The 27,534-nt window shown below is 44.3% G+C and overlaps 2 non-coding genes across 2 annotated transcripts; one reads left to right on the forward strand and one right to left on the reverse strand.

Annotated features, from left to right (window-relative positions):
• Window positions 1-13,278: 13,278 nt before the first annotated feature.
• Window positions 13,279-13,351, reverse strand: trnar-ucu (transfer RNA arginine (anticodon UCU)). The gene has a single exon. It is a non-coding gene; the product is annotated as a tRNA-Arg (tRNA).
• A 4,831-nt stretch (window positions 13,352-18,182) lies between these two features.
• On the forward strand, window positions 18,183-18,255 carry trnar-ccu (transfer RNA arginine (anticodon CCU)). Its single transcript has one exon. It is a non-coding gene; the product is annotated as a tRNA-Arg (tRNA).
• The last annotated feature ends 9,279 nt before the right edge of the window (window positions 18,256-27,534 follow it).

The following is a 27,534-nucleotide window of genomic DNA, read 5'->3' on the forward strand; positions in this document are numbered from 1 at the left end:
TTCCCAGCGAATTCTAGAAGGAATTTACAAACATATTGTCAGGCCCAATGTTCAACATGTTTAATGACTCATACAGCCATGATTGTCTTCCGCCATCTCTGACAGAGGCCAATATTTCGCTTATTCTTAAAAAAGGGAAGGTCCCGGGGGACTGTGCTTTGTACAGGCCCATTTCACTCTTAAATGTGGACTTTAAGATCCTCTCCAAGACCCTTGTGTTCAGGCTGGAGACTGTGTTACCTTCTATTGTTAAAGAGGACCAGACGGGCTTCATAAAGGGCCGCAGATCCTCCAATAATGTTAGGAGGCTGCTTAATGTAATTCAAGTGTGTCACCAACAGTCAATATAGGGATTGGTGATTTCTCTAGATACAGAGAAGGCCCTTGACCGAGTTGAGAGGCCGTACCTTTTCTATACTCTGGAGCGGTCTGTTTTGGGCGAAGTTTTTATAAGATGGGTAAAGGTTCTCCACAATGACCCTCTCACTGCAATCATCACCAACAGGGTGTGATCAAGCAATTTTAACATTTTTTGGGTCAGCCGGCAGGTCTGTTCCCTTTCCCCACTGCTTTTTACAGTGAGGATTGAATCATTGGTGGAGGCCATTCATAGGGATCCCAATATATCAGCTCCAGACGTGGGGTCAAATTTACATCAGAGTTTATTGTATGTGGATGATGTCCTCATTCTTTCGTCAAATCCAGCAGTTTCAGTCCCTCGCCTGTTAGCATGCATCTGTGTGTTTGGTACCTTTTTGGGGGACAAGATTCATCTTTCAAAATCAGAGGCTATGCCTATGGGTGGTCTTATGAAAGTGTTAAGTCTTGAGGGTGAATATCGATTCCCATTTAAATGGTCACAGGGGGGTTTTGTGTATTTGAGCATGTTCATTACTCCAGTTCTGAATCGGCTGTTCAAAGACAATTTTGTTCAATTATTTGACAAAATCAAACAAGACCTTCAAAGATGGAGGCGCTTCTGGTCTCGTGGTTGGGTCGGATAGCGCTTATTAAGATGAATATTCTCCCTCGTTTACTATACCCTATACAGATGCTCCCCCTGATTTTTGATAAGCAAACATTCAGGAGACTGAACGGCTGGTTCAGCCCCTTTATTTGGCATCGTCAGTGGCCCCTCATTAAATGAGCTAAACTGCGATTGTCTCACAGACTGGGGGGAGTGGATCTCCCAGACATTAAAAGCGACCAACTAAGCTCACTTTTATCCTACATGAGTGATTGGGCTTGTGGGGACCCTCTTTCAATATGGTTCGATATTGAAACCTCCCAGACTAAGGTGACCCCTTACTCACTTGCTGTGTTTGGACAAAATGAGGACAGTTAGGGAATATTGCCGTAACCCAATAGTTATCGATACTGTTAAAGCATGGAGGGCAATTCGGCAGAGGGAAGGCAATATTGGCAAGACATCTTCTCTTACACCGGGTATGCCGGGTTTTCAACCGGGGATGATCGATTCAGGATCCAAACATTGGGCAGTTAGGGGTGTGTCTTGCGCGGGTGATTTGTTTGAGGGAGACACTGATGTCCTTCGATCAGTTTGCACAGAAACACAAGCTACCGAAAAGGGACCTCTTTCATTTATTTCAAATTCGAGATTTTATTCAGAAAAAGACAACACTTTTGACTGATCCCTCCAAATGCGACATCGAGAGAGGGGTGATTTAGCCCCATATCCTGCAGACCCCACAAAGTTCTGTATTTTTCTGACACAACATCCCGCCAAACCCAACACAGACCTAGGGATGTTTCCAGGGGAGATGAGAAATCAACTTGACATCAGACAAAGAAGATCAGCCGTGAAGACAAGGCTTAAAAGCTAGCCATCCGAGATGGGATTTGAACCAACAACACCAAGCTTTGGCAGTCAGTGTCTTATCCATTAGACCACGAGGGCCATATTTGCAAAGGTGAAATGGCAGCCTGTAAATACTGCATCCTGAACCTCTCATATTGTGTTCTTCTCTGAGTTTTATACTCTCACTGATTGGTTGTTCCCCCTTCCATCTCACGCTGCAATCATTGGCTGCTAGATAAAATTGATCTTACCTCCCATTTCTCCCTGTGGGATATAGGTGAATTAATGTTACTTCTGCAATTATGCAATTCCATCTTACAAAGGAGGTGAACTCACACCAGTGTGTAATTGTTTTAGCCAAGAGCTGAGTCAACAAGAATGGAAACGATATGGAGGAAATATATAATTGTTTTTGTATTAGCTAAAACTCTATGTCAGAAGGTAGACATTATGGGCAAGTAGATAAGATGTTGTGAGGGGATGAAGTTAAGCTAGATACGCCTGTACAAACAGTAGATATAAACATATGCTTCCCACTTTTACAAAAACACAGGAACAAACCCCAATTAAAAGGGTCATAGGGATCAGAACGGCCTCGGGAAAGACACAGATGAAGGGGGTAGATAATGATGAAGAAAGGATAGGCCTAACAATGACCTATAGCAGGATAAGGTCAAACAGCCTTGTGAGACCAGAAATAAGCATTTTATCACAGACAAGGCCGGATAAGGCAAGAGGTAAACAGGGGTAATGGGGGCCGGTCTTAGGGAAGTGGACGATGTAAGCAGGGGAGGGAGCAGTGTAAAACAATAGACATCAAATCATATAAATGTTATGTATGAATTGAATTTAGTGTGTGTATGTCCCTTGCCTTGAGAAAGTGACAGCACACCCACTTGCAAGTGTAAAATAAATGACACTACTGATTCAGATCTTGTCTCGGACTGAAATTATTGAAGTGAGTGGGCTTTGTTTCTCACAATTGGGGGCTGTCCGGGATTTTCTTCCATCACCGGGGGGAGTGGCTGGCCTTGGACACTGGGAAGACGCGTCCCGTTCCCCATTGAGGAGCGGTCTCGTGTCCTGGTTTGGTCTGCTCCCTTGGGCGACTGGTACGAATCCCACAAGAGAGACATCTGAATCAGACAGTGATAGGAGCTCGATAGACAATACGGCACAAAGGGGCCAGGCAACTCTGTGCACAGACCAAGGTAAGAAACCTGACTTTTAAGTATTGCCTTGGTGGCCGGGATTGAGTTTTAGTAGTTAATAAGGGACTAACGAAGGAACTCAATATGGGTTGTGCCGTGGGTAAGGAAAAAGCCTCCGGGAAAAACAAAAGAAGGAAAAAGCAATGGAATTGGAGGCGGGGTCCATTACAACATACCTCCAGAAAGTTCTTTGGGGAGGATGTTGTGGAATTGGCAAAATAATACTTGTACAGGGGAAAAAGATGATTAAATATTGTTGCTTCATATGGACTAAGGAATCCATTCTTCGTCCCGCCTCTTTTGGCCAAAATTCAGGTCGGACAAAGACTGGGTTTGTAAATATCTGAATTTATTTGTCAATGAGTGAGAGAGAGAGAGAGAGAATGAAGAGAGCTGTACAGCTGGTCGAAAGTTTAACCCTTTGTGATTTGGTTTGAATGCACATTTGTTTGTTGGTGATTGAATGTTTGCGTTTTATTCCCTGGAGTTTGAGTTCCAGGACTGTTTTGAATCTGATTCTTATTATGGAAACTTAACATGATTTCTTTAAAGGTTAAGGATTCTATAGAGATTATGAAAAAAAAAAGAATGATAACTCCTGTTCTTCTTACAGGTCACGACTGCCTTACTATCAGTTTCTAACTAATCTCTTTTATCTTTGCATGAAAGCGATTTATGGAGGACAGTTGAAGTTTCAGTTCAACATTAGATTGTAGTAAAAACAAGATCCTATGGTTAATATCTGTGACCTTGGATTCGGCCATTGTTCATGCATTAGAAGTTTTTTCTTTAAATTTGAATAGACAAATAATTTTAAGGCAGCTCTGATTATTTCAAGACCTATAGTATTGTAATTGAGCAATGATTGGTCAGTACTACTTAAGAAAACTAATTTTGGATTTAAATTAAGGGACTAAAACTGAGTGATTACAGTGGATTTCAAAATTGAGAACTGTATGCATTTTACATTTTGAATATTAAATACTGAATAAATGAACGTAAATATATAAATATATTTACAAATTTGGAACAGGCTTTAAAGTTAGTCAAGCATGAATTGATGAATTGGTGTTTGAAGTTATGGGGAGCTAGAAATATTGCAATATTTCATTAAAAAAAAGAAAGAGGGGAAGAACGTAATGACTTATCCCCTTCGGGAGGTACCAATAGGGGACAAAGATTGGGTTTGTAAGTGCCCCCCTCAGCAGTGGGGAGGTCAGGACATTTAAAAAAAAAGAAATGAAGGTCCTGGTTGAGGATCTGGTAGGGTTGTCTGAACAAACTGATCAATTTTTGGGGCCCAGTCTGTATACCTGGGGTGAGTTAATGTCTATTTTGAATATACTATTTACTGGGGAAGAAAGGGGACTTATATGGGGAGCAGCCATTAAAATATGGGACAGGGAACATCCGATTGGAGATGGGGATGCTGGACAGGGAGAGGTGAAGTTTCCCCTCAGAGACCCCCAGTGGGAAAATCAAAATCCGGAGCATAGAGAAGAAATGAGGGAATTGAAAGACCTGATTCTAAAAGGAATAAAAGAGGCAGTTCCGAAGTCACAGAATTTGACTAAAGTCTTTGAAGTTAGACAGGAGAAAGATGAGACTCCTTCAGCTTTTTTTTTGCAGAGATTAAGAGACTCAATGTGGAAATATTCTGGAATGAACCCTGAGAACCCAGTGGCACAGGGTCTTTTGAAAGTACATTTTTGTGACAAAGGAATGGCCAGACATACAGAGAAAGATACAGCAAATAGAAGGGTGGAGTGAAAAGCCATTAGATGAATTGTTAAGAGAGGCACAGAAAGTGTTTGTAAAGAGAGAGGATGAGAGACAGAAACAGAAGGTGAAAATGATGGTAGCTGCGGTTGATGAGGTAGTTAAGAAAAGAGTGGAACCAATATTGAGCAACTGGAGCGGTGGGTGGCAGCATGTCGGACAGAGAGGAAGGGGGAAAGGGAGAGAGAGAGAGAGAGGACAAGGGGGAGTATTTGATAGAGGGTTCGAGCGACAGGGGCAGAGCTGGAGGTCTCCACAGGCAGGATGCTATTATTGCGGAAAGATAGGGCATTTTAAGCGGGAATGTCCGGCTCTGAAAAGGGAAGAGAGGGCAATTCCGCTTATGAATTTTGATGAAGAATAGGGGTGTCAGGGGTTCCTGCCCTCGGGGGCCCACCAGGAACCCTTGATAAACCTGAAGGTGGGACCCTATAAGGAAGAGGTAGTCTTCCTAGTAGATACGGGGACAGCACGGTCATCGCTGAATTTTAAACCAAAGAAAGTAGGAATGTCAACACGGTCAATTACTGTTTCGGGGTTAAAAAGGGGAAGGATTTACTGTTCCAGTATTTGAACCTATGATGATAGAAGGTCCTAAGGATAGGGTCACAGGGGAACTGTTGTATATCCCTGATATAGGAAGTAACTTATTAAGGAGAGATTTAATTATCCTCTTAGGACTGGGGATTGGAATTCAGGAAAAAGAATTAGTTGTACAAAAGGCAATGTTGGCAGAGGATGTGGAGAGAGAGATAGACCCTATTGTATGGGCTAGGGAAGGGAATTGTGGAAAACTACAGATCCCCCCCCTTGAAATAAATTTAAAAAGGAAAGGGGATGTTGTCTGTGAGCGACAATATCCCATTTCCATTGAAGGTAAACGAGGACTGCAGCCAGTAATTGAAGGATTGATTAGAGATGGATTGTTGGAGCCATGTATGTCTCCTTATAATACCCCAATACTACCAGTGCGGAAATCCGATGGAAATTATCGATTGATGCAGGATTTGAGAACATTAAATCGAACAGTACAGATCAGGCACCCAGGGTTCCCAACCCCTCTACGTTATTAAGTGAGATCCCTCATGACCACAAATGGTTTAGTGTGATAGATTTAAAGGATGCCTTTTGGGCTTGTCCCTTGGCAGAGGAAGGTAGGAATTTGTTTGCCTTTGAGTGGGAAGACCCTAAGACAGGACAGCAACAGCAATACCAGTGTACTGTGCTTCCCCAGGGGTTTACGGAATCCCCGAATTTATTTGGACAGATGTTAGAACAAGTATCGGAGAAATTTAGCAGCCCCAAGGGGACTACCCTGTTGCAGTATGTAGACGACCTCTTAGTAACAGGAAAAAGAAGAGAAAGAGTAGTAGAAGCCACTAACAACTTATTGAATTTCCTGGGCCAGCAGGGACTGCGGGTATCTAAAAACCAACTACAATATGTGGAGCAAGAAGTGAAATACTTGGGACATTTAGTTAGTGAGGGAAAGCGAAAGATAAGCCTGGAACGGATAGAGGGAATAGTGGGAATGCCGCTGCCCAGCACTAAAAGGGAGTTACGCAAATGTTTGGGTCTCACGGGTTATTGCAGATTGTGGATTGATTCCTATGCACTGAAGACTAAGAAATTATATCTCAAACTATTAGAGGGGGAACCAAAATGTCTAAGTTGGGATGATGAGGCAAAAGAGATCTGATCCATGCCCCCGTGTTAGCCTTACCTTCCCTCTTTGCTACCGTGGATAAGGGAGTGGTTTTGGGAGTATTAACCCAGAGATGGGGGAAGGGATTAGTACATGAAGAATTGATTAAACGGGTCTTGGAGTCCCTATTACTTCCCCGAGAAATAGCAGTAGTGCATGTAAATGGTCATCAGAAAGGAAATGAACTAGAGGTGAGGGGAAATAGATTAGCCGATGAGGTGGCTAAGGAAGCAGCCCTGAACCCACAAGAATTGGTGATTCATTCCCTAATACCTACTGTCCCAGGTCCTTGGGAAGCTCCTATATTTACTGAAAGCAAAGAAAATGAATTGAGAGATTTAGGAGCTGTAAAAACAGCAGACGGGCCTTGGAGGTTACCTGATGGAAGGGAAATGTTAAACAAAATGATGATGCGAGACATTATGGCTGTCCTACACCAAGGCAGCCATTGGGGAGTACAAGCAATGTGTGATTTAGTTCTTAGGGAATATGGATGTAAAGGAATATATACAATTGCTAAACAAATATGTGAGGGATGTATCATATGCAGGAAGGTAAATAAGAAAGTCTTGAGAAAACAGACCCCAGGAGGAAGAGATCCAGGATTGAGACCTTTCCAGAGTATACAAGTAGATTATACTGAACTCCCCAGGGTAGGCAGACTAAAATATATGCTGGTCATAGTAGATCATTTATCTGGTTGGGTTGAGGCATACCCCCTAGCTACCGCCACTGCGAGTGGGGTGTCTAAAACAATATTGGAGCACATAATTCCCCTATATGGGCTGGTGAACCATATTGATTCCGACCAAGGAACTGACTTTACCTCTAAAGTGTTACGGGGGGGTAATGAAAGGGTTGGGAATTTCCTGGGAGTTCCATACTCAATGGCACCCGCCATTATCGGGAAGGGTTGAGAGAATGAACCAAACACTCAAACGATAGCTCTCTAAATTGATAATAGGAACCAGACTCCCTTGGATCAAATGTTTACCTATAGCTCTCTTGCGAGTACGAACAGCCCCAAGGAAAGATTTGGGACTATCCCCCTATGAAATCTTATTTGGATTACCTTACTTGGGAACGAATGGAGAATTGCCAAGTCCCGAAACTAAAGATTTGTTTTTAAAGAAGTATATACTGGGTTTGTCCTCCTCTTTGTCTTTCCTCAGGAAACAGGGTTTATTGGCACAGACTCCACCCCTTGAATGCACCATTCATCCCATCCGGCCGGGAGATTGAATCTTAGTAAAATCATGGACAGAGACTAAATTACAGCCGGACTGGGAAGGGCCGTACCAGGCTCTTTTGACCCCTGAAACAGCGATAAGGACAGCAGAGAAAGGCTGGACTCACTACACTCGGATCAAAGAGCCAGTGGACCCTCCAGTTGAGGAAGAAGTCTGGACAGCCGAATCAACGCAAGATTCGCTGAAACTCAGGCTAAAGAGACTTTGAGTAACTGATTATACAGTGGCGACGCGAGCGCGGGATTATTTCTGTAAGATTGTATATTCAGCATGATGTTTAGAATACTGGGAATGCTGCTAGAGATATGATGTTAGCCCTTTTAGTATTGGGATTTTGTCAAATATCATTTTCATATGTATTATTAACGGTCCCCAAGTCTGATAATCCACAAGTAATAGACGCTGATGTATGCAGCTTAGTAAATTGTGGGGATGTAGATAATCAGAGACAGTACCGCAGCTCTGAGATACATCTTAAGTCCTATGGGGATAGCCTTGGGGATGGTACTTCGTATAATGGTCTCGTCACAGTACACCAGACCCCCTTCCGACCAGCTCGTGATTGTCCTGATAAAAAGTGTAACCCAATATACCTAATGATAAGGAAAACCACATGGCACGAAACAATCCTGGTGGGGGGGGCACCTATGAGATACAATGAAATGAAATGTTTGGGATAGAAATGAAAGCAAATGGGAAGGATTTCTTGGGCTATTGTTTTTGAATTAGCGTAGGACAGGGAAAACGGGTAGAACTACTGGGTAATAAGATACAATCTTTCACCCCTCCCGATGATCCTAAAGTAGTAAAATTTATAGAGGTAAAGGACTTGAAACAGACCATTGAAATAGAAACTGGGTACGGGGATGCAAATGCCTGGGTTGAATGGGTAAAGTATACTGTGAAAAGTCTGAACAAGAGCAATTGCTATGCATGTGCCTCCGGTCGGCCAGTGGCCCAGGTGGTTTCCTTTCCGCTCGTGTGGAAGTGAGACAGGAAGGGCATGAAATGTATGATAGCCCTGTATCAGGATGAGACTGCGTGGAATGATAGGAATTGTACCTCCCTATCTCTGATGTTCCCTCCCTTGGAGAAGAAAGATGTAAAAGTTCCCCCCCTGTTTTCTGCCGCAGTTGGAAATCACACATCGTGTGTGTAGACGAGGTACAAGTCAGTCGAAAGATTTGGGGGAGCTGAAACTATGTACAGAGATTAAGAATGTCACCGAAACGGAGAAGGGAGGGAACTACTCAGCATTAAAGGTTCCCCGAGCGGATCTGTGGTGGTACTGTGGAGGCAAAATATTGAGACCCACGCTACCTCCGGATTGGAGAGGGATATGTGCAATTGTACAATTGGCAATTCCATTTACCCTGGCATTTGAGAAGGAAAACAAAGGAGGGAAAAAGGGAAGGGGTAAGAGATTACTGTTAGACACTTCTTTCGATGACAGGATTTATCTTGATTCGGTAGGAGTCCCTAGGGGGCTACCTGATGAATTCAAGGCTCGTAACCAGATTGCAGCAGGCTTTGTGTCAGCTCTCTTTTGGTGGGTAACAATTAATAAAAATGATCATACCCTGTATATGAGGGCTCACCCAAAGACTGATTGAAACAGCCTTGATGAAGGTGCCCCTAAAAGAAAAATGCAGAAGATAACAAATGGTAATTAAAGAAAAGGGGGAAATTGTGGGATATAGGTGAATTAATGTTACTTCTGCAATTATGCAATTCCATCTTACAAAGGAGGTGAACTCACACCAGTGTGTAATTGTTTTAGCCAAGAGCTGAGTCAACAAGAATGGAAACGATATGGAGGAAATATATAATTGTTTTTGTATTAGCTAAAACTCTATGTCAGAAGGTAGACATTATGGGCAAGTAGATAAGATGTTGTGAGGGGATGAAGTTAAGCTAGATACGCCTGTACAAACATATGCTTCCCACTTTTACAAAAACACAGGAACAAACCCCAATTAAAAGGGTCATAGGGATCAGAACGGCCTCGGGAAAGACACAGATGAAGGGGGTAGATAATGATGAAGAAAGGATAGGCCTAACAATGACCTATAGCAGGATAAGGTCAAACAGCCTTGTGAGACCAGAAATAAGCATTTTATCACAGACAAGGCCGGATAAGGCAAGAGGTAAACAGGGGTAATGGGGGCCGGTCTTAGGGAAGTGGACGATGTAAGCAGGGGAGGGAGCAGTGTAAAACAATAGACATCAAATCATATAAATGTTATGTATGAATTGAATTTAGTGTGTGTATGTCCCTTGCCTTGAGAAAGTGACAGCAAACCCACTTGCAAGTGTAAAATAAATGACACTACTGATTCAGATCTTGTCTCGGACTGAAATTATTGAAGTGAGTGGGCTTTGTTTCTCACATCCCCAAACGGACAGACATGAAATCTACCAAACTCCAACTTTGCACAACTCCAGTCTGAGGAAAATGGAGCAGACAGGAAAATAGCAAAGGGCTCAATGTTATTTTGTGCATCACTTTCAAGAATTTGCAGTTACTGGGGAAGGAGGAAGTGGAGATTTTGCAAAAAGCTGCATTGAGGACAATTCAACAGGATTTAGCAAACATTCAGCCCATTGTGGCTGTGCTGTCTCTTTCAGACAAATCACCTCAAGATCTCCCAAACCCTGGAATTTCCTTGTGCAAGTTTCTACTAAAGAGCATTTTCCATAATCTCGAAGCAGGCAAGTGATTTTTAACGGAGTAGTTGAAAAATCCAGTCAATTTGGATTGAGATGGAGTTGATATGTGACGAAAATCAACCACCACAAAGACCAGGCTTAAAACGTCAACACCCCAAAAGGGATTTGAATCTCCAATCCACAACATCAGAAGCTACAGTCTTACAAATTAAGCCACAAACGCTCAGTGACAATACCCTACTGGGAATAGTTGATCTTAAACGAGTGCTACAGCCGAGCATATTCCAAGATCTGTCACGACACACTGAGGGACGCACTAAAGTTTCAGGCAGCTGCTGCCAAGGTGTAACAGGGAAACAACACAGTCTCAGGTCTTTCTGACAAATGATCACATCGTTCTTTCATTTCTCAGACCCTCTTGGTGCCTGACACTGAACAGAGATCGTTTCCTGCCCAAGTAGAAAATGCCTTTTTTTTTCACGACACAGAACTTTGAGAAATGTCAAAATTCCAGTGTTTTGTTGGTTCTTTTCTCTCTGCATAGACTGTACTCAACTGGTATAGAGCCTTTGTATGCATTTCTATTTAATTTTTTTATGACTAATGTATATTTTTTAAATAAACAAAATCTGGAGAGAGATAAGATCTGCCCGAACTTGTGAGACCCCCCTTTGTGGAAGAGAGCCAGCCCTATATCGGGATGGGAAGGAGATTCCAATGGCCCAACATGGATTGTTCCAGTTAATACCCTCGCCTCCTTGACCACAAAGTGAAGTGGGAGATGGCACCGGGCAGGGTGACACTAGACACACGGACACACAAGATGGCCGCTGAGTCATAAGTTGGCCACTTGGCACAAAAGATGGCCGCCGGACCACAATATGGAGAGAGACAGCAGAGCAATCACAGACACTGCCTGGGGCCACCAGAATGCTAGCACAATGCACTCACAACCGAGTTGATTATTTTAAGGCAAATGGAAGAGACAATACACATGAATAACATACACTGCCCGCCGAAGGGTCTGGGTCAGACAACACCTTTGATAGAAATGCTAACTGTTAGATACAGCCTCAATACAGAGTGATAATAGCCAGGGCTGCAGTAATCGGCCTTCTCAGGAAGAGCGATTAGCGCCCATTACTACAGCAACGGACCTCCGCGCAGACGCTGAAACTGACAACAACTACACTGAAATTAACAAAGGCCACGCTGGAACTGACAATAACTGCACCGAAACGATCAAGGATTCTGCAATGTTTACAATAAACAAGCCTTGTTACAGAGACAATAACCTCATCAATGACCTATTATATCACAAAATGTATCACAGTATCTTGACCATGTGCTCCGGGTTGAGAGAAGAATCACAGCTGACCACTGTGCTGTTGGTGCTGCTCTCTCCCCGGAGCTCCGGGATTTCCTTGGACAATAAACTCTGTTGGTGAACCCCGACTCTGACTCAGAGCCTGGTGATTTTCAGCAGTTGCCTTCCCACAAATGTTTGTCCAATCTGTGGATGTGGCACTCCAAGTTCTCCAACGATGGCCTAACTACCTCACATCTCCATAATAGCATCCTTGCAATTGTATTCAATACCTTGACTAAGAAAGGTAAGGACCCAAATGCATAGCCACAGCCCCATCAGTTCCAACCTTGAACACCCAGATTTCAATCATTTCCATTGACATATTGGACCTTATCATAAATACCAAACATGCAGATAATCTGGGGTTCAGCTGGTAATGTTGACAGAATATAGCTTAGACTGACACCAACACAACCAAACCAGAAGTTGCTTTGTCCATGGATTGGTAGGTCTATCTGTTGGAGCCCCAGTGACCTCATGGGTAAGGCACTAACTTTCTAAACCAGAGATTGTGGGCTCAAATCTTATTTGGGGTATTGATTTTTTTGAAACCTTCACTGTGTAGCTGATCTTAATCCTGTGTGGTCACGAGTCCATGGCAACAAAATCAGGCATTCTCAATTGATCCTCAGTTGGAGAAATTTGCCCTGACAGAAAATTGGCCAAACTAAATTAAACAGCAGCTATCAGCTCCAGAGAACAGTGCAACTAAGATCAAAGAGCTACAACGATTCAAGAAGAACCAGTTCCAACCAGACTGAGGGTTGTATATTGGAGAAGTGTCAGCCTGAGTCAATCAACTTTATAGCTCCTGGCATGACAACAGTGAAGGTTATTGGTGTGACCCCATTGGATGATGTGAACCCAGCTCATGACCGTATTGACCAAAGCCACAGAAGATTCTGGAAGATCAGGGACAGGAGAAGAGGAAAACACACCTGAACGCCAAACCCTTAGCAAACCCTTAACTGGGTCCTGCAGTGGAGCTCTGAGCATCTGCTCCAAACCTGTTCATAAAAGTCCTCACGTGACAAAGGCAGGCCATTCAGCCCATCACATCCACACTGACCCTCTGAAGAGCATCCCATCCAGGCCCAACCTCTATCCTCTCACCCTGCATTCCCCAAAGCCAATCCACCGAACCTGCACGTCTTTGGGCTGTGGGAGGAAACCAAAGCACCCGGAGTACCCCATGGAGAGAATGTGCAAACTCGACACAAACAGACACCCAAGGGAGGAATCAAAGCCAGGTCCCTGATGGTGTGAGGCAGCAGTGCTACCCACTGAGCCACCATGCCATCCCCAGGAGAATCTCAGCAGGTTTTCAGCCATTATGACGGTGCTTTCTCTTTCAGACGATTCACCTCAGTCCTGCAAATGAAGATGTTGGGCACCACTTCCCCTCAACTGAATGCAGACATGGAGATTTTCCCAAAGTAGATTAGAAATCAAGTTGACAAAGGGCAAGTGACTGACACCCCAGATGGGACTCGAACCCACAATCCCTGGCTTAGAAGGCCAGTGCCATATCCATTAGGCCACTGGGGCCACACAGTGGGTGGAAAATCACAGCCTTTATGTACTGCACCCGACCTCTCATACTGTGTGTTTCTGAGTGTTCTCCTCTCACTGATTGTTTTTTACCCCGACCATCTCATGCTAAATTGTTGGCTGCTTGATAAATCAATCTCACTTCCCATTTGTCCCCAAATGGACAGTCGAGAAATTAACCAAACTCTAATGTTGCACAACTCAAGTCTGTGGAATATGGAGCAGACGAGAAAATAGCAAAGGGCTCAATGTTATTTTGTGCAGCACCTTGAAGATATTTGCAGTTCGTGGGGAAGGAGTAAGTGGAGATGTTGGAAACAGCTGCATTGAGGACAAATCAACAGAATCATAGCAGGCATTCAGCCCATTGTGGCTGTGCTGTCTCTTTCAGACAATTCACCCCAAGATCTCCCAATTCCTAGAATTACCTTGTGTAAGTTTTGAATAATCATCGTTAAAAATCAGACAACACCAGGTTGTAGTCCAACAGGTTTATCTCAAAGTACTAGCTTTCGGAGCGCTGCTGCTTCGTCAGGTGGTTGTGGAGTATAAGATTGTAAGATACAGAATTTATGGCAAAAGTTTACAGTGTGATGTCACTGAAATTATATATTGAAAAAAATCTGGATTGTGTGTGAAGTCTCTCATCTTTTAGAATGACCAGGTTGGTTTCAGTTCTTTCATGTGTAAATCACAAAACATTTTTCATTGCCAAGTGAAATGGCAAGTTGTCCAATAAAAGCTAAATGCTGTGAATGCTGGAAATCTGAAACAGAGAAAATACCGGAGAAATCATGACTCAAAAACATGGTTGTGTTTTCTGAAAAAGTCACAAAGAGGATTGATGAGGGCAGAGCAGTGGATGTGATCTACATGGACTTTAGTAAGGTGTTCGACAAGGTTCCCCATGGGAGGCTGATCAGCAAGGTTAGATCTCATGGAATACAGGGAGAACTGGCTATTTGGATACAGAACTGGCTCAAAGGTAGGAGACAGAGGATAGTGGTGGAGGGTTGTTTCTCAGACTGGAGCCCTGTGACCAATGGAGTGCCACAAGAATCAGTGCTGGGTCCACTACTTTCCGTCATTTATATGGAGGTTAGTATCATTATGAGGTATCATTAGAAAGTTTTCAGATGACACCAAAATTGGAGGTGTAGTGGACAGCAAAGAAGGTTACCTCAGATTACAACGGGATCTTGATTAGAAGGGCCGATGAGCTGAGGAGTGATGGGTGGAGTTTAATTTAGATCAATGTGAGGTGCTGCATTTTGGGAAAGCAAATCTTAGCTGGGCTTATAGACTTAATGGGAATGTCCCAGGGAGTGTTGCTGAACAAAGAGGCCTTAGAGTGTAGGTTCATAGCTCCTTGAAAGTAGAGTCGGAGATCGATAGGATAGTGAAGAAGGCGTTTGGTATGCTTTCCTTCATTCTAAATCAGTTGTGTACAGTCTATGCAGAGAGATAAGAACCAACAAAACATTGGAATGTTGACATTTCTCAAAGCTTCTGTATCGTTGTGAACAAAAAGGCATTTTGTACTTGGGCAGGAACCGATCTCTGTTCATTGTCAGGCACCAAGAGGGTCTGTGAATTGAAAGAATGATGTGATAATTTGTCAGAAAGACCTGAGACTGTGTTGTTTCCCTGTTACATCTTGGCAGCATCTGACCGAAACTTTAGTGTATCCCTCAACATATCATCTGAGATGTTGGAACATGCTGGGCCGTAACGCTCGCTTGATGCCAAGACTTTACACTGGCAAATGGCTATGTGTGCCCTAGTAGCATATTGGGTAAACCACTGTCCTCCTAAGTGTGGGATTGTGAGTTTAAATTCCCTTTGGGCTGCTCACGTTTTAAGCTTGGTCTTTGTAGCTGACCTTTGTCCCATGATTCCTGAAGAAGGGCCGATGCCCGAATCCTCGATTCTCCTGTTCCTTGGATGCTGCCTGACCTGCTGCACTTTTCCAGCATCACATTTTCAGCTCTGATCTCCAGCATCTGCAGTCCTCACTTTCTCCTTGACTTTTGTCCCATGCCAACTTTATCGCAATCCAAATTGACTGCATTTTTCAACTACTCTGTTCAAAATCACTGTGCCTGTGTTGAGATTATGGCGAATGATGTGTAATAGAAACTTGGACAAGGCAATTCCAGGATTTGGGAGATCTTGGGGAGAATTGTCTGAAAGAGACAGCACAGCCACAATGGGCTGAATGCCCGCTAAGATTCTGTTGATTTAGAACATACTACATAGAACACAGAACAGTACAGCACCGAACAGGCCCTTCAGCCCACGATGTTGTGCCGACCATTGATCCTCATGTATGCACCCTCAAATGTCTGTGACCATATGCATGTCCAGCAGTTTCTTAAATGTCCCCAATGACCTTGCTTCCAGAACTGCTGCTGGCAACGCATTCCATGCTCTCAAAACTCTCTGTGTAAAGAACCCGGCTCTGACATCCCCTCTATACTTTCCTCCAACCAGCTGAAAATTATGACCCCTGGTGTTAGCCATTTCTGCCCTGGGAGATCGTCTCTGGCTATCAACTTTATCCATGCCTCTCATTATCTTGTATACCTCAATTAGGTCCCCTCTCCTCCTCCTTTTCTCCAATGAGCTCAGTCAACCTCTCTTCATAAGATAAGCCCTCCAGTCCAGGCAGCATCCTGGTAAACCTCCTCTGAACCCTCTGCAAAGCATCCACATCTTTCCGATAATAGGGCGACCAGAACTAGTCGCAGTATTCCAAGTGTGGTCTAACCAAAGAAAGCATTTGTCCTCAATGCAACTTTTTGCAACATCTCCACCTACTTCCTCCCCACTAACTGCAAATATCTTGAAAGCGCTGCACAAAATAACATTGAACCCTTTGTTATTTTCCTGTCTGCTCCATTTTCCTCAGATGTGAGTTGTGCAATGTTGGAGTTTGGTTGGTTTCTTGTCTGTCCGTTTGGGGACAAATGGGAAGCGAGATTGATTCATCAAGCAGCCAATTTTTTAGCATGAGATGGAAGTTGTAAAAAAGAATCAGTGAGAGTATAAAACTGTGAAAAACACAATATGAGCCATCAGGGTGCAGTATTTAAAGGCTGCCAGTTTAACAGCAGATATGTAGCCCCAGTGGCCTAATGGATAAGACATTGGGCTTCCCAAGCCAGGGATTGTGGGTTTAAACCCTCTCCTGAGTGGCTAACTTTCCTCGATTGCCCTCTTTGAGCTTTACTTCTAATCTACATTATAAACATCCCCATGTCTGCATTCAGTTGATGGGAAGTGCTGTCCAACATGAACTTGCACAAAGTTGTCCGGGATCTGCAGGATTGGGTCGAAATTGCCTGAAAGAGACAGCACAGCCACAATGGGGAAAGAACTACTGAGAGTCTCCTAGGGCTGGCACGGTGACTCACAGTGTCAAGGACCTGGCTTTGATTCCTCCCTTGGGTGTCTGTTTGTGTTGAGTTTGTTCATTCTCTCCATGGGGTACTCGGAGTGCATTGTGTTCCTCCCACAGCCCAAAGATGTGCAGGTTCGGTGGATTGGTTTTGGGGAATGCAGGTTGCAAGAATAGTGATTGGACCTGGATGGGATGCTCTTCAGAGGCTGATTGTGGACTTGATGGGCTGAATGGCTTGTCCCCCTCACTCTAGGTCTTTTATGAACAGGTTTGGAGCAGATGGTCAGAGCTCTGCTGCAGATCCCAGTCAAGGCTTTGCAAAGGGATTAGCATCCAGGTGTGTGTTCATATTCTTTTCACTGATCTTCCAGAATGTTCTGTACCTTTGGCCAAAGGGCTCATGAGCTGGGTTCACATCATCCAATGGGGTCACATTGCCAGGAGCTAGACAACGGATTTACTCAGACTGACACTTCCAGTCATCGAGTCATAGAGATGTACAGCACAGAAACACACCCTCAGTCCAACCCGTCCATGCTGAACAGATATCTGAACCCAATCTAGTCCCACCTGCCAGCACCCGGCCCATCTCCCTCTAAACTCTTCCTATTCATATACCCATCCAGATGCCTTTTAAACGATGTAATTGTACCAGCCTCCACCACTTCCTCTGGCAGCTCATTCCACACACACACACCACCCTCTGCCTGAAAAAGTTGCCCCTTAGGTCTCTTTTGTATCTTTTCCCTCTCACTCTAAACCTAAGCCCTCTAGGTCTGGACTCCCCCACCCTAGGGAAAAGACCTTGGCGGTTTACCCTATTCATGTTCCTCATGATTTTATAAACCTCTGTAAGGTCACCCCTCAGCCTCCGACGCTTGGATCCTATCTTTCGAGGAACTGGTATCAGCTTCCACCGCTGTGACTGTGTGTTCAACCCCATCTGTCCTCTTTTCCAGGTCTCCCAGCTGCTGTTCATGCTTCTGCAGCATGATAGAGATCGGGGCCAGCTTCACCTCTATCTTCTTCCCCAACATCTCACGAGATTTCGCGAGCTCCTTCCCCAGGGCCTGGTAGGTAATCGAGTCCGAGGATCCTGCAGGCTGGGCCGGGGGCCTGGCCCCGGACACTGCTCCTCCCTTCTTCAACATCCCTGGATGATGAAAACGCAGGTACGTTGATTTTTCACAATGTCCTGGGAGTCCACAACCTTTTCAGAGTCCCAGGATATCGCGATGGTCTGGATTGGGCGGGATAGAAATTCTTCCCCCTTGTGCTGTGGTGCGAAGCTCTGCAACATGATCGTCTGAGAACACCGCCATCTTGGATCCCCAGAGTGCAGTGAGAGAATAAAACTCAGAAAAACACACAATGAGATGTCCGGGTTCAGTATTTAAAGGCTGTTATTTTTGTCTTTACTGTGCAGCCCCAGTGGCCTAATGGATAAGGCACTGGCCTCCTAAGCCAGGCATTGTGGGTTCAAGTCCTATCTGGGGTGTTGGCCTCTTCCTTAGGTGTCCTTGCTCTTTAATGCACTTTGCAAACACTCCCATGTCCACATTCAATTGATGGGATGTGGTGTCCCATGTGACCTTACACAAGTCTTTTGGGGATCTGCAGGATTAAGGCTGAATTCCCTGAAAGAGACAGGACAGTCAAAATGGCTGAAAACCTGCTGAGATTCTCCTGGGGATGGCATGGTGGCTCAGTGGGTAGCACTGCTGCTTCACAGCATCAGGGACCTGGCTTTGATTCCTCCCTTGGGTGTCTGTTTGAGTCGAGTTTGCACATTCTCTCCATGGGGTACTCCGGGTGCTTTGGTTTCCTCCCACAGTCCAAAGAAGTGCAGTTTCGGTGGATTGGCTTTGGGGAATGCAGGGTGAGAGGATAGGGGTTAGGCCTGGCTGGGATGCTCTTCAGAGGGTCAGTGTGGATGTGATGGTCTGAATGGCCTCCTCCCACCCCACTCTAGGGCTTCTCTGAACAAGTTTGGAGAAGATGGTCATAGGCCCAGTCAAGGCTTTGTGAAGGGACTGGCATCCAGGTGTGTGTCCCTATACTCCTTTTCCCTGATCATCCCGAATGTTCAAATCAACATCATCACATTAAAGACATTTTGTTTCTTGTCTTAATGGGAAGGGATTTGCCTTCAAGAGCACAAAGGTTTTGGATGATGTCTCTTGAGGTTTGCTGATGAAACTGTTGATGTGCAGGGCCAACTGCAGATAATGGCAGAGACACTCTCCAGTGGTGACTGTCAGCGTTACCAGTCGTGAAGACTTCATCCAAGAAATTGACGGTGATCTTGACCGCAGTCTCACCACGGCCTGCAAATCACAATCGGCTTAACCAGACTCAAGAACTAAAGAGAAACCAAGAAAATCTCACCGATATTACCAAGAAGGTTGGTCCCAGCAAAGGATCAACAGCGAGACCGCAAAAACACATTTCATATCTCTCTGTGCTGGAACTTTCTGCTGTCTTTCTCCATTGAAATAATATCCAGCTGCTTTATTCTTCCTACCAAAGTGTATAACCTCACACATTCCCACATTGTCTTTCATTTGCTGAGTTTTTGGCTATTCCCTTAACCCATCCATCTCCCTCTGTAAACTCTGTGAGTCAGCCACAGCAGTTGCCTACCCACAAATGTTTGTCCAATCTGTGGATGTGGCACTCCAAGTTCTCCAACAATGGCCTAACTACCTCACATCTCCATCATAGCCTCCTTGCAATTGTATTCAATACCTTGACTAAGAAAGGTAAGGACCCAAATGCATAGCCACAGCCCCATCAGTTCCAACCTTGAACACCCAGATTTCAATCATTTCCATTGACATATTGGACCTTATCATAAATTCCAAAGATGCAGGTAATCTGGGGTTCAGCTGGTAATGTTGACAGAATATAGCTTAGACTGACACCAACACAACCAAAACAGAAGTTCCTTTGTCCATAGATTGGTAGCTCTATCTGTTGTAGCCCCAGTGACCTCATGGGTAAGGCACTAACTTCCTAAACCAGAGATTGTGGGCACAAGTCTTATTTGGGGTTTTGATTTTGTTGAAACCTTCACTGTGCAGCTGATCTCAATCCTGTGTGGTCACGTGACCGTGGCAACAAAATCAGGCATTCTCAATTGATCCTCAGCTGGAGAAATTTGACCTGACAGAAAATTGGCCAAACTAAATTAAACAGCAGCTATCAGCTCCAGAGAACAGTGGAGCTAAGATCAAAGAGTTACCAAGATTCAAGAAGAACCAGTTCCAACCAGACTGAGGGTTGTATATTGGAGAAGTGTCAGCCTGAGTCAATCGACTTTATAGCTCCTGGCATGACAACAGTGAAGGGTATTGGTGTGACCCCATTGGATGATGTGAACCCTGCTCATGATCGTACTGGCCAAAGCCACAGAAGATTCTGGAAGATCAGAGAAATGTAGGGGAGGAACACAAACCTGGATGCCAGTCCCTTCGCGAAGCCTTGACTGGGCCTTGCAGTGGAACTCTGACCATCTGCTCCAAACTTGTTCAGAGAAGCCCGAGAGTGGGGTGGGAGGAGGCCATTCAGTCCATCATGTCCCCACTGACCCTCTGAAGAGCATCCCAGCCAGGCCCAACCCCTCTCCTCTCTCCCTGCACTCCCCAGAGCCAATCCACCGAACCTGCATATCTTTTGCACTGTGGGAGGAAACCAAAGCACACAAACAGACACCCAAGGGAGGAATCAAAGCCAGGTCTGACAGAAGGTACCACCCACCCAACACAGACCTGGGGACTTTTCCAGCGGAGATGATCAATTGACTTGACCTCGGATGAAGATCAGCCATGAAGACAAGTGTTAAAAGTCAGACACCCCAGATGGGACTTGAACCCACAATCACTGATCTAGGAGGCCAGTGCCTTATCCATTAGGCCACTGAGGCCACCTGTATGTTGTTAAAATGGCAGCTTTTAAGTTTGTTTTCCAAGAACACACTGACTGTGGCTCAGCCAGCACAGAGTCAGTGCCCTGGACTGAGGGGATTCTAAATCTCCAGGTTATACATGTTTTTTTCTTTATCCCCGAAAATCCAGCTGGCTGGACAGGGGGCAGCCTTGGTGTACTCCTCTCCCAAGGTGAAGGGGCAGTGCCATGGAGCCATTAACTTTAAAACTAATTGCACCTGCCTCCACTTGGTCCACATCCACACAAGCATTTCCTGTCATGTACCTGTCCAAATGTCTTTCTCATAGAATCCATACAGTGTGGAAACAGGCCATTTGGCCCAACAAGTCCACCCAGACTCACTCCCCTACATGTCCTCCTGACAAATGTACCCAACCTTCACATCCCTGAGCAGTCTGGGCAATTTTGCATGGCTAATTTACTTGTGGGAGGAAACTGGAGCACCTGGAGGAAACCCACACAGACACGGGGAAAAAGGGCAAAATCCACACAAACTGTCACCAGAGGCTGAAATTGAACCTCGGTCCCTGGTGCTATGAGACAGCAGTGCTAACCACAGAGCCAACTTGGAAACTCTACACAAGCAGTCACCCAAGGGAGGAATCAAAGCCAGGTCCCTGACACTGTGAGGCAGCAGTGTTACCCACTGAGCCACCATGCCATCCCCAGGAGAATCTCAGCAGGTTTTCAGCCATTGTGACTGTGCCGTCTCTTTCAGACGATTCACCCCCCATCCTGCAGATCCCCGAAAATCATGAGCAAGAACATGTTGGGCACCACTTCCCATCAGCTGAAAGCAGACAAGGGGGATTTCTCCAAAGTCAATTAGAAATAATGTGGACAGTGAACAAGCCATAAATAACCAGACACCCCAGATGCGACTTGAACCCAAAATCCCTTATCCAGTCGGCCACTGGGGCTACACCCATGTAGTTAAAATGGCAATCTTTAAATACTGAACCCTCCCCTGTCATATTGTTTTTTTCTGAGTTTTCGACTCTTACTGATTGTTTTTTACCCCTTCCATTTCATGCTAAATTGTCGGCTGCTTGATAAATTGATCTCGCCTCCCATTTGGCCCCAGACGGACATTTGAGAAATCACAGCCGGTCAGACAGCGTCCGAGGAGCAGGAGAGTCGACATTTCGAGCATAGGCCTGAAGAGCTTATACTCGAAACATTGACTCCCCTGCTCCTCGGATGCCGCCTGACCAGCTGTACTTTTCCAGCACCACACAGTTTGACTCTGATCTCTCACATCTGCAGTGCTCACTTTCTCCCAGTCGAGAAATCAACTCAACTCCAACTTTGCAGACCCACAGTTTGAGGCAAATGGAACAGAAGGAAAAGGGCTCAAAGTTATTGTGTGCAGCACTTTCAAGATATTTGCAGTTAGTGGGGAAGGAGGAAGTGGAGATGTTGCAAAAAGCTGCATTGAGGACAAATCAACAGAATTTTAGCGGGCATTCAGCCCATTGGGGCTGTGCTGTCTCTTTCAGACAATTCACCCCAAGATCTCCCAAATCCCGGAATTACCTTGTGCAAGTTTCTATGTCACATCATTTGCTATAACCTCAACGTAGGCACAGTGATTTTTAACAGAGTACTGTTGATGAAAAATTCAGTCAATGTGGATTGAGATGAAGTTGACATGGAATGAAAATCAGCAACAAAGCCCAGGCTTAAAACCCAAGAACCCCAGATGGGACTTGAACCATCAATTACCAGCTTAGGGAAGCCAGGGCCTTATCTATGAGGACCCTCGGGCTCCCACCTTGCACTGTCTGTGGAAAGTGTTGACCTCAAACGAGTGCTACAGCTGAGCATGTTCCAAGATCGAGGATTATATGTTGAGGGACACACTAAAGTATGGAGCAGCTGCTGTCAAGGTGTAACAGTTAAAGAACACTGTCTAAGGCCTTTCTGACCAGTTATGACATCGTCCTTTCATTTCTCAGACCCTCTTGGTGCCTCAGAATGAAGAGAAATCGTTTCCTGTCTCAGTAGAAAGATCTGCCCGAACTTGCGAGACCCCGCTTTGTGGAAGAGAGCCAGCCCTATATCGGGACAGGAAGGAGATTCCAATGGCCCAACATGGATTGTTCCAGTTAATATCCTTTCTCAGATGGATAGAGCTATAGAGCGAGTAAAGTTGTGGGAATTTGGGAAATTCTGACAATCTGTTTTAATATTTAGTTAATAAAATCAAGTTGAACCGCAAACCAATTTTGTCCCCCATTGTCTGCATCACCAACAAGAATACTGAAGGAAAGTTGAGTTTAATTACATTGTGTTACTAATGTTCATCTGGTTGATCAGTGGAAATGAAAAGCCGTGTCACACAACAGGCAGAGTCAATCTTTAGCTGAGTAGAAATTCCGCAGAGAGAAACAGACTTACTTTGTGATATAATAGGTAATTCCTGTCCCATTGATCTATTAACTGCAGGGAACTTTCAGATACGTGGTATCTTTTGAGCAATTAAATATCCTCCCAAGATATATGCTTTCGCTCTCAACTGAAGATGTTATAACTTCAATGGCTAAGAGTATTAACCAATAAATCAATGCCAAGCCAGTTGAAGTATTACACTTGGCACATCATCATCGCTGTAATTGCAGAATGCAGCATAACCTATTCCGTCTTCTAACCTACTGACAGCCTACTTTTCAGAAGTCTCCTTACACGACTCTGAAAACAAATTAAAAGAAACCAATTAAACCAAATAAGCACAAATTAAAATGTCCCAGTCATTTAAAAAGGCACTGTAACAAAAGTCAAAATATCCCAAGAAAGCTTACACTTACAGAGTCACAGAGTTGTACAGATCCTTCGCTCCAATTCGTCCATGCCAACCAGATATCCGAAAGTTATCTAGTCCCACAAACCAGCATTTGGTCCATATCCCTCTGAAACCTTCTTATTCATGTCCCCATCCAGCTGCCTTTCAAATGTTACAGAGTCTTAGAGTTATACACCACAGAAACAGACCCTTTGGTCCAACTCGTCTATGCCGACCTGATATCCTGAATTAACCTAGTCCGACTTGCCAGCATTTGGCCCATATCCCTCTCAACACACCCTGTTCATATACCCCCATCCAGATGCCTTTTAAATGTTTTGGAGGAGCCGGTGTTAGACTGGGGTGGACAAAGTTAAAAATCACACAACACCAGGCTATAGTCCAGCGGGTTATTATTCTTTTCACTGTAAACCTATGCCCTCTGTTTTTGTACTCCCCGACCCTGGGGAAAAGACTGAAGCTATTCACCCTATCCATGTCCCTCATGATTTTATAAACCTCTATAAGGCCTCCCTTCAGCCTCCAACACTCCAGAGAAAATATCCTCAGTCTATTCCTCCTCCCCCGATAGCACAAACACTGTAACTCTTGCAACACCCTTGTAAATTACTTCTGAATGCTTGCAAGTTTTACAACCTCTTTCTATAGCAGGGAAACCAGAATTGAACGCAGTATTCCAAAAGGTGGCCTAACTAATACCTGTACAGCCACAACCCAACATCCCAATTCCTATACTCAATGCTCGGACTCATAAAGGCAAGTGAATCAAATGCCTTCTTCACTGTGATATCTACCTGCAACTCCTTCTCTTCCTAATCTGTGTGTATGTGAGTTACAATAATCTTTTTGCATTCTGATATGAATAGATTCACTCTTTTGTTAATTCAACATATCCAGGTTTAATTGGATACTTTTAAACGCCAATTCAATTGGTTTGGGAGGAAGACATCCACAAGAAAGGGGCCCTTTTTAGATTAACCTGTTAGTGACCAACCAAGGATCCAGGTAAATGAAGAAAGGAAACCATTTCATCCCTGCTCACCTGGGAGCTTAACAATTTGGGGTATCTGTCTGGAACTGTAATAACGTGGGGAACAATTCTCACACCAGCCTCTCTTTGTAAGTGCTCCATGTATTTATGAAACAATGCCCTTCACCAGCACATCTCAGTGATATATTTAACATTCCATTCACATTAATCACTCCAAGGGCATGATCTACATTAAGAATATAAACAGTAAGTGTTAAAACTCTCAGGTTTGGAAGCATGTGCTGAAAAAAACAAAATGAATATTGCAAATTGATAATTGTGTTTCTCTCCACAGATGCTACCTGACCTGCATTTCAATATTTCCTGATTTTATTGCAGATTTCCAGCACTTGTGGCATTTAACTTGTGTATATTTTTTTTACGTAAGGAGAATGGAGACTTGAAAACATTGAATGGGACGTTTGCTCATTAACCTCTTGGGAATTGTCTCCTATTGAATGATTTGATTCAGCCTGTAGACAAGGTGCAATCATGACAAAGTCTGTGGGATTGTACTTATTATATATCAAGGAACAGCTCATCAAATAAGGCAATCCTCTGAAACATATGAATTCTCACCTCAAGTTTGGGGAGAAAGGTATAAAAGTATTAGATGGGGTGAGATCTGATCAATTTCAGAAAAACTTTGATCTTAAAACTACAATTCTACAGTGAAAGTGAAATATTGCGAAGTGTATGGTTAATTGTCGATGATATTTGTTCCTCCTTATTTAATTTCTATAAGTATCTGTAGAGTAATTTATAAACATATATTTAAGAACCATTGTCATGCATTATTTTGGTAATTTTATAATTTGCCATTACTTTCTCTTCACCTTATTCAAGGAGAGTGTTTATTACAGTGAGTGATACCACACAGTATTTCAATTGCACTGAATTGGTTTTGAAAGATAACTCAATAAATGCAGGTTGATGCTGTCGATGGTTCCTGTCGATATATTTCGTTGACCTGTTCAGACGTGTTATGATGTTAAGTCTCAGGCAGAAAGAGGAAGAAGGTATAAGTAAGGTTCAAGAAACTGAAGACAGACAGAGCCCTGGAGATAACAGGAATGAACTCAAACTAGGAAATAGAGAATTTGAAGGGACCATGCAATGTTTATGGAAAACAGGATTAAGGAACCTCCAATGCATTTTACAGAGGGATAACAAGCAACAGGTCGCCAGGGAAAGAGTATGTCTTCTCAGAGCAAAGGAGGGAATTTACACATGGAGCCGGAGGAAGTGGGTGAGGTTTTTAATGAATAAACTGCATTGGTATTTCCAAAGGATTCTGGGTAGTCCAAGATGGAGGACGGGAAAAAGGTGTGACTGTAAGAGCTGCCCCTTTTTTGAGGCATTTTGGGTGTTGGAGGTGATTTCCTCAAATTCCAGGAGCAGCAATTACTGTTTTATTATGCAACTTTGGAGAAAAAAACATCAAAACAACGGCACTTTTAAAAGGAAGAAAATCAGACAAAGAAAGTGAGTACATGGTCAGGAGGGCGGGAGGGAAGAAACCTACACTGCTCACTGATATGGATAGGAAGGGCCTAGAGGGATATGGGCCCAGTGTGGGCGAATGGGACGAGATTAGATTAGGATATATGGTCGGCATGGACGGGATGGAGCGAAGGGTCTGTTTCCATCCTGTCCATCTCTTTGGCTCTATGACATGGTGGATGGTGAGTCTTGTATATTGATATTCTAGAGCATGTCAATATTAAAAAGCAGGTGTTGGGTGTTTTGAAAAGCATTAAGGTAGACAAGTCCCCAAGACCTGATGGAATCTATCATAGAATCCTGAGAGAGGCAGGTGTGGAAATTGATCCGGATTTGTACAAAATATTTGTATCCTTTATAGTCACAGGAGAATTCCCAGAGGACTGGAGAATACCTAATGTTGTTTCTTTCTTTAAGAATGGCAAAAAGAATAATTCAGGAATTTAAAGGCCAGATTGGCTTCCTGTTATTCATTGCTTGGACATCACTGTCTGTGCCTGGATGGTACCCTCTGGAAGTCACTCTGTAAAGATCTCCACCCCTCTACCTTGGGGTCTCAGGATCTCAAGGTGTTCCTCTCTTTGGCCAAGGTTTCGGTCCATGTGTAATGGTTTCCTGAATGTGGTTCCTGTGAATTGCCTTGTGCCATGAAAAGGGATTACTCCATGCAGGCTGTAGTTGGGTTGAAGTGTTATGGAGAGCAGGCAGGAAAGTGGAGTTGAGGCCGAGATGAGATCAGCCATGATCGTGTGGAATGACAAAGCAGGCTCCAGGAGCTGAATTGCCGAATTTTTAAGATCTCTCTGCTCGGCCAATTTTCGTTGTTGCCTGTCCCAAAGTCCACCTTGGAGGATGGTTACCTGAAGGATCGAGGTTGAAAGTCCCTAATCGTTGAAGTGATCTCCGACTGGGAGGGAACACCTCTGTTTGGTGATTGTTACGCGGTGCCCATTCATCTGTTGCCGTAGCCTCTGCTCGGTCTCGCCAATGTACCATGCATTGGGCATCCTTCCCTGCAGCGTATGAGATAGACAATATTGACCGAGTCACATGAGTACCTGCCGCGTACATGGTGGGAGATGTCCCCATGTGTAATGGCGGTATCCATGGTGACACTCTGATATGTTTTACAGTGTCTGCTGTGACAGGGTTGTTTGGTGTTGTCCTGAAGGCCGGGCAGTTTGCTGTGAACAATGGTCTGTTTAAGGTTTGGTGGCTGTTTAAAGGTGAGAAGTGGAGGGGTGGGGAAGGTCTTGGTGAGGTGCTCATCCTCATCGATAATGTGTTGCAGGCTGTGGAGAATGTGACGTAGTTTCTCAGCTTCTGGTAAGTACTGGACAATGAAGGGTACCCTGTTGGTTGCAGCTCGTGTCTGTCTCCTGAGGAGGTCATTGCAGTTTCTCCCTGGGGCATGTCAGAACTGGCGATTGATGAGTTAAGCATCGTATCACATTCTTATCAGGGCATCCTTGTGTACTTCCAAGTGCCCCTCA

This window comes from Chiloscyllium punctatum, chromosome 18 (assembly GCF_047496795.1).
Source record: "Chiloscyllium punctatum isolate Juve2018m chromosome 18, sChiPun1.3, whole genome shotgun sequence".
Lineage (NCBI taxonomy): Eukaryota > Metazoa > Chordata > Chondrichthyes > Orectolobiformes > Hemiscylliidae > Chiloscyllium > Chiloscyllium punctatum.